Genomic DNA, 14,187 nt, shown 5'->3' with positions numbered 1-14,187 from the left:
CTGAGCAAGTCTCTTTTACAGATTCCTTTTTAATGCTGTCATTTGAATGGATCATTTTGCATATTGAGTCATAAATTTCCAGAAGATTATTTCATTCAAAAAATAAGAACTAGATAATATATGGGATTTTGGTTCCCAATTATGCATTACATATATATATAAAATATACAGCAGTCATAATTTCTCATGTGAGTTAAAAAATTAATAAATTTGCAGGACAACACGGACATGGAAAAGCAGGGTAAGGCATTTTTGCCTATGGATGTACCAGGGCTACCAATTATTAAATGACTGCTTTTGCTTTGAATACTACAGTGCCTCTCAGTATAAAAATGTGTAAAAAAATGACCAAGATTTTCCACTTGATAATTCATTCTGATTAGGTATTTTGCTTTGAAATAACTTTTATTATTGAATTTAACAGGCTGGTTTTATTACTACCATTAAAAACCTGTCCCATTCTTTCTCTCGTTCTTATTTAAAAAAAAAAAAAAAAAAAAAAAAAAAAAAAAAAAAAAAAAAAAAAAAAAAACAGAGCAAAAGAATTTAAATACTATAAAAATTTTAAAAATTTTAAATTTAGAAAGATAAAATAGAAAGTTCAAAAAATATTTGTAAAAAAGATAAGCAATCACTTTCTGATAAATTCCCTGACTGGAATAGTGACACCATGTTTGCCAACATTTATAGATTTATGCAGTAACTTTTCTTCCTGGTATGTTGCAGCTCTTTAAGTGGCACCAGTTTCCTGCCTAACATTGTTAATATTGATTTTCATAACTCACAAAAAAAAAAAAACAACAAAAAAAACCTCAAAATCCTTTAAAACAGACTAATTTATATAGAAGATTATGCTGCTACTGAACTTGTGATAGCTTATGTTTATTACATTTCAGTGTTGAATTTTTGTGTTGTCTGGAAAAGAAATAGCAGAAACCTGCATGACAAGATATGACTGGCAGCTACATGTTGAAGATGAAAAAGTAATTCTACATATATGAATTCTTTCTATTTGCAAAATATGTGAATTCATGATAGAGAATGTGTTCAATCCAATTCAAAATAAAGGATGGATTGATAGATTAATGAGAAGGGTAGAAATTTAATAGTTGACTTTTTATTCTACACAGGGTTAGTTCTGAATGTAATTACATGGATAAAGAATATCTGCTTTTTTGAACAAATGACGGGTTTTCAATTTTTTATGAACCTGATGGGAATTTTTTTTGAAATTTCATTCCTGAAACAGGAGATGTCTTCTAAGAACAAAAAGAGCCATATTTTACCATGGAGAATTACCACCAGGTTATTTGAACCACTGGGAATTGGCTGTAATTCCATTATGAAATGAAAATCGTTCTGAAACTATCACCTTAAAAAGGTGTAGACACTAACTTAATAACCATTTCTAAGAACAGGTCAAAGTGGACAAAAAGGTTGCATTAGAGCAGGAGAAATCCCATGGAAAATTTTAGCCAACTCTGGTTTTTTACTCCTAGAATCTCCCCAGAATTCTAACAGAATTGTGTGAATTGCAGGCAGCCCACCAGCCCTCAAGAGCTGCGGAGCGCAGCAGAAGGATTTATTCTGCTCCTCATCTTGACATTGCTTTTAGTATGACAGCCAGGCAAAATACATTAACCATTATTTTAATATAGAAATGAGTAAAGAAAATTATACTTAGATATTCACAGGGGTCCTAACTGGGATACTCAAGTCACATGGGACTTGTGTTGATAAAGGTCAGAGATCATAATATTCCTCTGCCTCCATTTTGCAGTGAAGGATGTGTCTTTTTTTTTATTCCTCCTCAAAACTGTTACAATGATGACTTGGCTAGTAAACACAGATGACTATGAAGAGCTAAAGGATTATGTAAATACAAACTTTTTTTTCTTGCTGTGCTGTCTAATGCATTGTTCTCCCATCCTCCCTGCCATTAAACTGCCACCAAATGCAGTTTGTACAATAAATGTATTATGGCCTTAATCCATGATATTATAACTTTAGAAGCCATAATAGTGTACCTTACTGGCTTGATAAATATATCTGGGTAGCTAAATTCAAACTCTTTATCTAATTAAAGTGAAGACGGCCATAGTTTCCCTTAAGCTTTCTGGTTATTTGTCAGCACAGAGCTTTCATGGGGTTAATTCATAAAGTTTTTCTTAACACTGACTTGGGAGCAGCATTAGCTCCCAAGTAAGACCATTTTCAGTATTAAACACCTAGACCTCCCTCTATGCTTGAGATTAAGCAGAATCTCCTTTCTACTGGGGCTAATAATTTCTTTTTATCTGAAGGTAAATGGAACTCAAACACGATAAATACCACAGGCAAAACAATGCAATGCTGGCTTATTTCTGTGTTTATAGCCATATACAAATGGATAGGTCTGCTCCGTTTTTAATTACTTCTGTTATTAAACCTCCTTATATAAGCAAAAACACTTTTTTAAAAAAGAAATCAATGTTTAGCATTTCATAACAAAAACAGCATCAATCACCTGACCTTTCTTAGCTTGCCTTGAGGTTTCTTCAAAGAAAAAAGTCAGCTGGCAAAACTTGGAACTCTCAGATGTCTCCCAATTTTATTCCTAACTCAAGACTTAAGATACCTAGAAAGGTTTCTGAATTCAGCTGACTATTTTCTGTGCAAGCAAAGAGAAAACAGAAGGGGAAAAAAAGTGAAAAACATCACAATAAATCTGCAAGATTTTTTCACCTTTTATTTTCAGGTTTCTTTGCTTTGTGGGAGGATAGGGCTTTAAGTTTGCCTTCTCCCTGTGAAAGGTAAAAACCTCTGATAGCAGCCAGGGAAGCCCCAAAAGGTATTGGCATGCCATGCTCTTGTGCTACGCTAGCTGAAATCCCTCCCCTGACTCAGGAAAGACCTTCAGTTATCTTCACACCTTGCAGATAACTAGTGAAAGGAAGGGAGATCAGGAGGGCAGTGACCAGAGACAATAATCTTACTAACAAGGTGTGTAGAAAGAGACAAACCTTCACACCAATATGAAGACTGTTATTAGATGTATTAAGGAGTATCACTAATATTCCAGGTAAATATTCATATGGTTCTCTATATACATATTAGTCAGCAGAAATCACAAGTCTCAGATTATTCACTTCATCAGATTGGTTTAGGATTTCATATTCAAAGTAGAAGAGCAGTGATATAGATTCTTCACAAATTCATTACAATTTGATTCTTACTCAGTCATTTCAAAAACTGTGTATCCAAACCAAAAATGTTCAATTTTATTTCTGCACATATTTGTAGGACACAATCTGGGGTTTTTTGGTATGCAAGGTGATACTATTGCTACTTAAATTGTGTATCTGTTGAAATACAGGTAATAACTAATCAGCAGCTAATATTTGTTAAGTACTATTCCTCCTTTCTTTGGCCTGAAGGAATTCTCTCAGTGAATGCTTTAACTTAAAGAGCTTTTAACTGAAAAATGTTGATTAGAGCAGACTGTAGTTAAGTATACTTTTGGCAGCTAAAATTGTGCACATGATGGTTAGGAGAATCTGCAACACAGATCCCTACAGATTTATCCACAAAACTGCTGAAACAATGGAAATTATGTAGCACTTTGGGCTCTGCTCCAAATGAGAGAATTCTTTTCAAAGTGTGCATACTGCAATTGTATTAAGTTGATTATGTTTTAAGTAATTTAGGTGCTTGCTTAAAGTCTTTTGTTCAAAGTTAGCAGTGGCACATGAAAAGTGAGAGATGATTAGTGAGAGAAGAAGGGGACTAGGACTTCCAAGGTAAAATGAACAGCACAGTGGTAAGACAGAGAAGGAAAGGAAACTGCTGTGCCAGGAAGTGGCCCACAGGGAGTTCTCCAGAATCAGCTTTAATTAATGTTCCAGTCCACAGCCCTTGTACAAAAGCTGAGATCTGATAGAGATTGCTAATAGCATAATGCTATCCTTTATCATTTTAACTCAAAGGAATACATCATGAATGAAACGAATGACATAGAAGGCTGGAGTAATAGAAATGGCCCTAAGTATCATAATGTAAAAAGGTAAGGCCAGGAATGTATGGTTACTTAGTGTAACCTCTAATCATAAAGTAGATAATAGATCACTAAGCAAGAGAGGGACCTTGGGGCAATCCCAGAAATGATATCAGACACGAATAGTTTGCAGCTATGGAAAAGAGAAGTATAGAACCAGAATTTATTAGATATGTTTTCAACAGAGTGAGGATATGACTACGCAGACCAGCAAAGCCTCCCTTTATCGACAATAGCTTTGCTTAGGAAATGTGATTTCAAATGGGAATAAAGGCAGAGAAGGGCTGCAAAACTGATGATAGGGAGACAGAAGTTATGATACCTAGTGAGTGTGAAAGGCATTGTTTTATTCAGCCAAACTAACTGGAGGCTGTAAAGGCAGAGAAGTGCTCGGTATAGTTAGAAGGCTATATGTAAATTCTAGGGAAAGGGGAAAAAAAAAAAAAAAAAAGGAAAACAAAACCATATATACTGTCTGGGCAGTACAACAAATACATTTAAAATGGCACAGAATAATTTCTGATGGGAATTTGGATACTGGCTCATTAAAGTATTGGGGTTCAGAAAATACAGAGGAGATGGAAGAAAAACCAAGCCTAACTGCTCCCACAGTGCTACAGCTGACACCTGCAAGGGATGGCTCTTGTTTTCTCTTGTGACAAGCAAGAAGTTGAGCGTAGTTTGGAGGACAGACATTTTCATCTTGACATGAGAACAAGTAGGTAAAGACTTTATCAACAGGTGAAAAAATTAATTATAATATGTATCACTTGTGTTAGTTTCTTGTATGCTTGAATAGGGATTGAAAAGAAATTTCTGTGGTGATCAATCAGGTGAGACTTAGGCTTCCTATTTGCTTTCCTCCTCCTATCACACATGGGATATTTTCATTAAGTTTTGCAAGCTGGAGGTACTGCACTTCAGCAAAAGTGAAAGATGGTCACAGGCCTGGTAGCCAAATATAGCAAGACGATCCTGGCATGGTCAGACTAATATCCGGAAACGTCTGGAAATGTCTGTAAATTTAGGGCAGTCTCTACAAAAGAAAGAGTCCATTAAGGCTTCAGAGACTATTATAGAAAAGCAAGTCTCTAAAGTTGTTCCTTTCTACATATTTTTAGCTGGTAAATTTACTTCTCTGTAACAGTTTACTTCCTCAGACATAAAAGTCAATGTCAAAAAATGCCATTTGAAATTTTTGAGAGTCCATTATAACTGTCTTTTAAGTTTCCTTGATTAGCACAGAAAATATGGAACAGCTATTAAACTGCTGTTCCCCTAATAAACATTAATTATAAGACAGCAGGTGATTAATCACTGATAATGAGCTATAGATGACTTTTAATGGTCAGCTAATAGTGTCATGGGCCTTTAATGCTGAAAATAATTAAAATTAATATCAGATTGTACGGTGAATACACATGCTAAAATGTGCTTACGGTTCAAAAAGCAGGCACCCAAATAGAGAAGGAATATCTTTCCCTTTGACTATGACACTTCCTAGCTCAGAGCTCTAGGCATTTGCAGGAGAGGAAATATAAATTATTGATTTAAGGACTGTTTTAGACAGAGCATGGATTTGGATTATAATTTATGGTTGCTGGTTTTCCCACTGCAGGTGAAAGTCCTAACCAGCATTTTGCAATTATTCTCCTTTGTTGTTCCTAGCACAAGAAATCTTGAATTATAGCATGGAGAGTGAATCCATAATGGGAAAGAAATCTTTTCCATCACTTTTCCACTTCTGGAACAACCTATAGATCATTACTAAGGCACTCCCATGAAAACAGAGATGTGACTTGCAGTCTCTCCCTGTTTGCAAAGAAAATGTAATCCTGGCCTTTCTTCCCTAGATTGCTATAAATGAAGCTGCTCTGTAAGGTTCAGTCTTTACAGGAGGAAGAGCAGTTCTTTAACTTAAGGAGAGTTACAGCCCTGGAAGGAGATCCAAACCCATCAACATTTTGCACCCTAATATTTTTCTGAACGAACCGAGATGCTTGTTTTCACTTCCTTTCCTATTGGGTCATGTCAATATCCTGGCATTCACTTGACTTCTTGCTTGGAACCAAACTCTGCCATTGTACTTCTGGCCTGAGAGGTGCTCAGTGCAGATTTCTTCCCTTCTTTGGGGCTACATTTTCTCCCAGGACAGGTCTAAGTTTTGTGTTCAAACAGGTTTTTCCCATACTGACTAGTTCCTTCAATATGTAGTATCCCATACTGTGTTTGACATTGTTGAGGAGGTGTTAATTTGCCATGTCCGAAAGAGTGTGAATTATCATATAGCACAGGCAAACGGAGCATGGTGTTTGAGCCCATGTCCGAATTCTAATGTTACAGCTGTATAGAAAATCTGATTGTTACAAAATTAAAGAGAATCTAAGGAATAAAATTTTATACATTTTTGGTGGGGGGTTTTGTTGTTGTTTGTTTTGTTTTGCTTTTGGGGGTGTTTATTTTTGTTGGTTTTTTTTGTTGTTGTTCTTTGGGTTTTTGTTGGGTTTTTTTGTTGTTGTTCTTTGTTTGGTGTTTTTTTTTTTTTTTTTTTTTTTTTTTTTTTTCTATGTAAAAACCAACAGTGAGTGGTTTAAATGTCAATAGCAAAAGAATCAGTTCACCAAGGTGGGAACAGATGGGATTTCAGTGTTGAAATAGTCTTGGTTTTGCAATAATTGTCATACTTTACACAGTCCTTTTTTATTTTTTTCAGTACCTGTCAATATGCCATTTTTTCTTGCCTTGTATTAAATCCTGATCAGTCAAACAGGTGAACAGCTTTACAAATGCCACCAGACATAATTAAGCAAATTTGTCTGCCCACATGAGTAGTTGCTTTATTTGCAAGCTTTTCTGAGAGCTCATGTGAGATTGTAAGGTCTTGGCACTTGGTACAGCAATCATGAAACTAAGTTTCATTCTAAATTTACACCAGGGTTATTCCATTCACGTCACTGGTGGAGCTAATTTCACTTTGCTTTTTGAAGTAGCAAAATATTCTTAGTAATTGTAAATGAGCAAGTTGAAAAGGTCATAGAAATTAATTGAGGAAGGAGAAGGGAAAGAGAAAAAATATGGGAGCAGAGATACAGGGAAGAAACAGCAGGAGTGAAGAAAAAGAAAAATATTAAGAAAATCAAGAAGCATAAGAGATTAATAGGAAAGAGCGGAACATAAAACCAGGAAGGAACATATGTAGAAAGATAACATCAATAGAAACCACCTTTCACATTGTTGTAGATTGAATGCCTCTGCTTTGGTTTTGGTTTTATGGATTTTTTTATGGATTATGGCTTTTCAATGGATTTTTTATATTTCACAAGATTAAAATAAAAAATAAGAAGTAAATGAAATATTTTTAAAAAATTAATACTGGCTGACAGTGTTCACAGTTTCAGCTGATGTGCTGAAAGTCAAATTATGAAATTATAATCTTGCATTTCAATATGCCTTGACAATGTTGGAAGGTAATACTCTAGCAAAAAGAAAAGGAGGAATTTTTATAAGTCACAGTTGTACATAAAAGAAAATCAATCATGACCTTTCTTCAGACAAAGTACTATTTTTAAGGCTGAATACTTGACAATATGGCATCTATTGCTATTATTGCTATTGATAATTTATGTAATTATATTTTAATTAAAAATTATTCCGTTAAAGGACATATGGGAAAATGGAAGTTTTCAGGAAAATTGATGAGCATTCATATGACCTTACTGCCAGATTTTCGATAAGACACAAACCCAACTTTCTAACTGCTTGTAGTCATTGAAGAGAAGAGGTCAGTTTTTGGAAGAGTTGCATTGTAAAGCATCCATCGGGCTGGCTAAATTCCAATATGGAAAATTACATCTGCTTACTGACAATTGCCTCTTCTATTTCAAACATCAGCACCTGTTTTTAACATGTTGCTAAATCCATCACATGCTTATCTACCTTGCTGAATTGTCACCCTGATCATTTATTAACTCTGTTAAAGAAGTGTCCCAGTTTTAATCAGTGTGATGGCAATTTGACTTCTGTACAAAAGACGAGAAAGTATTACACATAAGATCCAGACCAGAATTTCAAAAGCTAATCATTCAGGAAAACTACAGTCTAGGATTCTTGTGTTAATTAGTTCTCTGTCTCAATGCACATTTCTTGTATGCTCTGAAACACTTTTAAACAAAATCATAGGATGCTTTTCCATTGAACAGTTGAGTACATGCATTGTTTTAGGCGCGTGCAAAACCTAATCAGCTCTGAGCTGCAAATATACGAATTGCATTTTTTATTTATAAAGGGGAAGGAAGCTCAAATTTCTTGATTGGTCTTCTGCCAACACTGAAGCTGGAGAAGATTTAAAATAATGTGGAATCCTTTCACAAATGCTTAATTGCAAAGGCAAGTGATTAGAGCATCCTTAAGACAGTCATGTTGAAACAGAGCCTAAGTCTTATCAAGTAATAAGGTGAATGTCAGTGGAAAAGATAATGTGTATGTGCGAGACGATACTGTAATCAGCAATCCCAGAGCTCAAGAAGCAGCAGCTACAGTGGCTCATGAAAGCACTGTGGGAGCCTGCAGGAGAAATGGCAAAGTACAGCAAGATCATTGCCATTTTAGTAATAGGGCTGCAATTAGGACAGGATTGCTTTTTCCTTGTTTTGCCCTGTAATTACATATAACAGCCTTGATAAGATTAAGTGCTGTGATAAATTCTGCATTTTTGCTTAGCTGAAAATAGGAACTGTGTTTTTAGATAACCAGATAATTTAAAATCTCATCATCAAGCTCATGTGTCAGGACTTATTCAAAGGTTGAAATCAGTCAGATTCTGTTTCATGTTCAGGCATATCATTTTTGCAATGGTAATAGACATAATGCTTCCATAGCAACACATTAAATACATCAAGTCCATGCCTTGAGAGCTACTGACATTAGTCTGACATGAATTCTCAACAGTTTGTATGAGAAAAGATTGCTTTGAATATATGTATGTGTGTGTGTAAATATGCAAGTACATCTGGTATTTCTCATTGATGATTAACTGAAACTTACTCTATACACCAGTGAAGCTAAAGACAACCCCCCCTCATCTCACGTATTGTACAAAGTCTGGTAATAGATGGACATTTAATAGCTGTACAAGTGTATCTTAATGAACCTTAGAATGGTATAACTCGCCTTGTAATTGCTGACAACTATGTTGCTCTACGTTTAAGATCATGCACGCTTATCAGAGATGCCATTGACTTGTACTTGTTCTGTTTATTGATTACTTAATTAGTTTCCCAGATACCTAATCAGGGACAAATTCAAGTGTTTAAGCATCTCTTGCTGTGTCTCACTTTGAGCACAAAATGGAGGAGCATCTGTGTTACTTGGAGAAATAAATTAACCCCACTGAACTGAACTAGTTTAAATCATGATATAGGGTACAAAGTTGGTATAACAACGTGAAAGTAATTTGGGGGAAGCTGGTATGCTGTCTCATCTTCCAAAAACTTACAGGAAAGAAGGTTTTATCTGCTTCCCAAATGATAATGCAAAGATATTTTTTTCCTTTTCCTTCCACACTGTTGTTTACTAAATGTAGCCTTTAACAGTCAGGATAAGAAGGTTTTTGTTCACAACAGCAACCTCCAGGGATTTCTCTGTCACAGAAATAAAATCAAGCAAATGTCAACATTCTTAGCGAACACTGTGCATCACAGTTGTAACTGTGTCTATAATTGACTATGGAGGGTGGTATCTGTCTCAAAAATTAAAACCCTGAGTGTAAGCTCACATAGTGTTTTGTTTTGATAAACTCAAAATTATTTGTCTATAATTTACTCTTTTAAAGTGGTATGGAGTGTCTATCTTGAATAAAATTTCAGAAAATATTGAGAAGAAAAACAGTTTCAAACTAGAATTTACTTAAAAACTTGATAGTAAATGTATAGGTTTTCTGAGAGACTGTGATCCTTAATTAGTTGTTTGGCACCCTTGATGAAGATTTACATTATTTGGGCTTATTGAATCTGCTTTATAAAGAAAAGGGCTTGATGTAAAAAACAAGTATTTTAGGTTTCAATGAAGTATTTTGTGTTAAAACAAGAAAGGACTTCTATTGCTACATAATTTTTACACAGAATTCATCACAGAATCAAGGAATCACAGCAAGGTTTGAGTTTGAAGAGGATCTTGAAGATCATCCAGTTCCAGCCTCACTGCCACAGACAGGGACAGCTGCCACTAGACCAGGTTGCTCAGAGGCCCATCCAGTCTGGTCTTGAATTCATGTCTTCCTTTGGCCTCTGACAGTTTTACCAGGCATTCAATGTACTTTTTACAATTCTTTCTGAAATATGATCAGAAAAACACAGAAAAATAGACCTGTCCAAGCTTAACACACGACCTTGGTTTTGAAAGACGCTTGTCTGCTAAGGAAAGCTAGAGCCTCCCTTGGAATGGAGAATGTAAACCCCCTTCCCTCCAAATTATTATAATTTTGCTATTAGGGGCTTTCCGGAAAAGATATGGGAATAGGAGTAACAGTTCTTTACTAGGAATATTAAAAAAAGAGGAAAATATAAATGTAGTAGTACCAAAAAACCAAGCAAGGTAGCAAACAAAAATCCTGGAAAATCCTGACAGAGTCAGGGATATGACGTGCCACCTTGTTGGTCAGGGTGTTGGAAGCAGTCCAAATAAGTCCCCCTGGAGTAACAGATGTAATTCTGTGGAGTAGAGATGGTCCTGTAGAGAGTCCAGTGGTGATGAGATGGGTCCAGTCTTCCTCCAGGAATCCAGTGGAAAAAAAAATTGATCCCTTGTGTCCTTCAGTCCCAGTTTTTATCTAGCTAGGAACAGCTGGCTCCTCCCCCACTGGGTGGAGCATCTCACAATGGGATGATGGAATGTGTCATGTCATTGGTGGGCCCTAATGGCCCATTATCAGAAGATGTCCCCTTGGAGGATGGAGGGGTGGTGAAAGAGATAAGAAACACTGCCCCACCTGGATTTAATGGCTGAGCCATTATCAGAAGGCATCTGCCCCCTCCCCCCTGGAGTTAGAAGGATAAAACATCTTCCAAAACACAGCTTTCAACAGATGAAATAGAATACACATTTTTCGGTTACATAATCCAAGACAGACATGTTTTTTAGCCCTTTTCTCAATACAAACTGAAGAGTCCGGTACTCAAGATTACGTCTTTATTATCTGAGAAACTGCTCTGCTATGATACCCACAGCTGTTTAATATGAGAACAGAGCAACAGTGCTCAAGGCTCCTATTGTATCTTGTAGGCAAGAGAGATGATAAGATTCGCTTGACAATCAATCTCAGATTTAAACTCAAAGGACACTAAACCAAGACAGAACTTTAATAGAAGTCAGCGGAGAGAAAAAGTGGGGGAAAGTAGAAGAAAAAAGATTTTCTGAAAATCTTTATAAAAAATAATTTGGCACAAGTGAGACTTTGAAATAAGGAATATTTTAACTCTTGCCATAAAATCTATATATCACATTCATTCACAACAAATATAACAGCCTATGTTTAACTTACACAGATATACGATATCTTTTTTTTCTATTGCAACATTAAAGCTCATCTGTATGTTATTTAGCAATAGTGGATTACTACTAAAATATTGATTCATCTGTTAATCACTATTCCAAAATATAACAAACCCAGAAGAAAGCATGTCTGAATCTAGCAAATGAAAGAGACTCTGACTTCTAATTACCACTCACCAGTATTTTTCCTAATATTCTGAAATCAGCCAGAATATAATATCGATAGAATTCATGATTTTGAAATTCTTTGAGTAATGACTTTTTTTTTTTATGAATCTGACTTTTTCTGGACTATTTTTGCTACTGAAAGCAGTAAGGAGGCAGATTTAATTCAGACTTTGGTCTGCTTGAAAAAAATTCAACATTTTTTATAGTATTCCTCTTTAAATACGTAACCAGGATAGATAACTCCTATATATGGGTAATTTTATAATTTAACAAATCTGGGGTTTTTTTTATTATTTGAAATCAAATTTCATTTGAAAAATTTGTTAGACTGAATTTAGCAGGTCTTAGAATAAAAATGTTTGGCCATTTTTATTTAACAACAGCAACAAAAGTGAAATCAAGGTGCTTCCAGCGAATATCTCTAGTGACTAGATTTCTTCATCCACTCCTTCTTTAAAATGAGCAGGCATAATAATTTCATAAATACTGAACTTAAATTCAAGTAAACATAACTGAATGTGGGATGTGGAGCAAAAGCAATTCAGTTAAATACTACCATTACACTGCTTTTATTACCTGGTTTCTTTTAACTTCAAAAAAATCATTATCCTATAACTACCTGAAGAGGAAAATATTCTTAAAATCATATCGCTGAAGAAACTGAAAACAAAGCATCTCCTAAAAAAACCCAAAATATGTGTTGATTTTTCAGCACAGTAATCTGCTAAAAAATATTTGTTGATAAAACACAGAGAACACAGAAACATGATGGCATTGAAGTCTGACAAAGAAAAAGAAGTAATGTGGAAGATTAAGAATAGCTACTAATAGAATCAGAAAACTGTAAGAGTACAAGATTTGTTGGTTCGTATTTATGTGACTTGCATGGACATATCTTGCAGTAATTTGAGGGCATATAATACAATAGTCAGTGCAGGGCCATTATAATCCCCTTGCAAACCCTAACTATAGACCAAAAGACTAAAGCAACTTGTGGAAACCATTTGTTCTCCCAAGTATACAGTGCATGTGAAGCATCATTTACTGTCAACACCAAGAGATTTTACAACACAGTAAGAAACTTCATATTACCACAAGGCTGTCCAAAAGCCATTGGATCTAAAGGATGAATTTGGTAAGTCTACTTGTAGTAAACTCAGGTTCCAGCTCTGAATAAAGAAAACCTAGAGACAATGGGAGTTTAAAAAAATTCAAACTAGTAACTGGGATGCAGATGAATATTTCATCATTTTATTGCTATGGCTCAATAGCTATTTTCCAGAAAGACATCTAGACAAAACATTGATTTCTAAAAATAATGTGCTACACACTTCATTTCTTGATGCAATATCACACATTAAAGGGATGCTCTGAAAAGTTGAAAAATAGTTGTTTGTTTAAATGCCAGTCTAAGATGCTCAGTGTTATTGAAAGGAACATGTCAGTAGTTCCCTTAATTTCATTGAAGTTCTTCAAATCTACAAGTTTAAAATGGACCAAAAAAATTAAGACTCAGTAGTCAATTGCAGCCATTCTCAAGTCTCAAATCTTCTAATACCTAATAATCAACCTTTTTTTTTTTTTTTTTCTTTCTTTCTTTATTTTATTTTTATTTCCCCAGCTTTAAAAGAGCTATATTCCTTGTGCATGGATAGATACTTCAGAAGGGAATTACTTTCTGTTCTCCCTAGTGTCACTCAGGAATCACACAGAGGTGACAATAGCAGGATTGCTTCAGAAAACTTCTGGAACAGCCAGGAACAGCTGCTGGAGTCTTCAGCAGCACAAGCAGTAGCAGGGTAACGTTGTCTCCCTCTATTAGCCAAGAGCATTTCAAAGAAAATACTCTATATTCTTGGAAATGTCAGGATTGTGGATTGCCAACATGGCCAGCCCATGGTTTAGAAAAAGTCTTCTAGTGTAGCATAATTTAATTTCAGGTCTGCCCTAGGTATCCTGTCCCTGCTAGTGGATGCATACATAGATTACATTGTTCTCCAAGATGAACTTCATGTACATCTCGTTTTTATTGCAAAACTGGTTTTGTTGGTGAGCAGCTTTTCTCAGTATGGTACCTATCAACTCCACAGCTCCTGGAAAATCATACTATCTTTTATTTAAGGTAAAAAAACAACCACTAACAACAGATGTCTTGAATATTTTTTAGACTTGATAAATTAAAAATCTTCAGTCTATGCCTGAGCAACTATATACTACCCTTCTAACTCCTCAAATTATTGAATTTTAAATATTCAGATAAATTTCTTTGCTCAATTTAATTTTTAGAAAGCTAAAAGACAAATATCTATTTGAGATTTGGTCATGTTTTGTAAAGATTTAATACTGAGGAATAACAGAATGAAAAAGAAAAAAAATCAGATAATATGTGGGGTTTTTTTAAAAATCCCAAAGCCTTTTTTCCCTTGCTTTTCCACAGT

General features: G+C 35.1%; 1 protein-coding gene across 5 annotated transcripts in view; it reads left to right on the top strand.

Annotated features, from left to right (window-relative positions):
- RALYL (RALY RNA binding protein like) overlaps positions 1-14,187 on the top strand; it is a 391,070-nt gene that overhangs the window by 60,476 nt on the left and 316,407 nt on the right. The gene's annotated exons all lie outside the window — the stretch shown is intronic.

Source organism: Hirundo rustica, chromosome 1 (genome assembly GCF_015227805.2).
Source record: "Hirundo rustica isolate bHirRus1 chromosome 1, bHirRus1.pri.v3, whole genome shotgun sequence".
Classification (NCBI taxonomy): domain Eukaryota; kingdom Metazoa; phylum Chordata; class Aves; order Passeriformes; family Hirundinidae; genus Hirundo; species Hirundo rustica.
The sequence above is the reverse complement of the archived record's forward strand: the minus strand, read 5'-3'. Positions and strand labels throughout refer to the sequence as shown.